The 1,411-nt window shown below is 32.1% G+C and overlaps 1 long non-coding RNA gene across 1 annotated transcript in view; it reads right to left on the reverse strand.

Moving 5' to 3' along the window:
- Positions 1-453: 453 nt before the first annotated feature.
- LOC136796951 (uncharacterized) overlaps positions 454-1,411 on the reverse strand; it is an 8,264-nt gene continuing 7,306 nt past the window's right edge. The window contains exons 2-3 of the long non-coding RNA XR_010844740.1: positions 730-877; positions 454-499 (exon numbers count right to left, since the gene is read on the reverse strand). This is a non-coding gene — a long non-coding RNA (uncharacterized lncRNA). The remainder of the gene's footprint in view (positions 500-729; positions 878-1,411) is intronic.

A 1,411-nucleotide genomic window follows, 5' to 3' on the forward strand; every position in this document is an offset into this window, starting at 1 on the left:
GCCTGGACTTCAGTCTTCGAGTTGAGGTAGGGTTTCCAAGTTGTAGGTCACTGCTCCTTTAACTGTCGGCAACTTGGAGTAGAACATCAAGTAAGGAGTTGAAAATGTCAATAAATAAATAAATACAAAAAAAAAGAAACAATAAATATCAAAATTTGTATTGGAACTTGAACAAAAAATGATCTGTACAAACAATGCATTGATTCCTGAAGATGGATGATCCGTCCGAAACTTTTGCAAGGAATGTTTATTGTTGCAAAATTAAGAAAAAAATTGAAGCAAGAAGTTCAGTTAATTTCGGATATTGAAAAAAGTATAAAATTTGATAAATCCTTCTTCCCAAAAAAATATCAGGTTTACTTTATCTTATATAAATCAGTGAAAAAAAGTTGCTTTATTTACTTAAATACATAAAATCAAATTAAAAATAAGCTAATTAATGTATTACCATTCATGTCTGCAAGACAATTGGAATCTTCAATATTGCAAAACTTTACCCCTGTAACAATAAACATATATATATAATAAAAATTGCCTGAGTAAGTTGTACTTTGATGTAAATACATATGTTTTACTGACAATGTTATCAACATTCCTATAACTCATATGTTGGCACATTTAGGACTATACAAACAAAAGTACCTTGAGGGCCTAATCCACCATTGACTTATACTACTTCTCTCGCCCACACTAGGCTATATAATTAATAAGTAAACGTAATATTTTTACCTGGTATGGGATCAAAAAAGTACGGTGTACAATTGCAATTTCTTCGGATGGCCTCGCGCCTGCACATCGCATAACAAAATCCGTTTCTGAGGAACAAATGCCTACTTTCTTCTTCTTCGGTCGGTTCCCACCAAAAGCAATCCCTCACCTAGGAACAATATAAACTTAAATTAAATTATGATTAACTTCATCATCATACTGTTTATAATAAAGAGTAATATTATTATATATTATATATTATATATATATTAATATTATTGACGTCTCAACTACAAATTGTTTTTGATTTATTACAAACTTAGGAGCAGACATCATCTTAATAGAAGATATTCAATGACTTAAGAACAATATAAAAGACTCGGCGAATCCGGAGGTGCGATGACAAAACCACCAATCGCCTACATACATCCAGTGACGCTTGTTGGGACCCAAATCAACCATAAACTTTATTTACTCTTGTCTTTTGGCTTTGATTATAATGTACATTATAAAAAAAAAACCTACTAAACCTTCGAATTCCTCTCGTGTTCAATCCTTACAATCCAAAATCCTTCGTAAAATCCTCAATGCTCCTTACTTTGTCACTAATCAAATCACATTTACCCTTCGACGTAAACCCATGACCTCTTCCCCTACAATATCCTTTAATAATACCCCACTTATTCCTGTCGAACAGATCCGT

This window comes from Halyomorpha halys, unplaced genomic scaffold (assembly GCF_000696795.3).
Source record: "Halyomorpha halys isolate HHAL.00 unplaced genomic scaffold, Hhal_1.1 Scaffold83.1, whole genome shotgun sequence".
Taxonomy (NCBI): domain Eukaryota; kingdom Metazoa; phylum Arthropoda; class Insecta; order Hemiptera; family Pentatomidae; genus Halyomorpha; species Halyomorpha halys.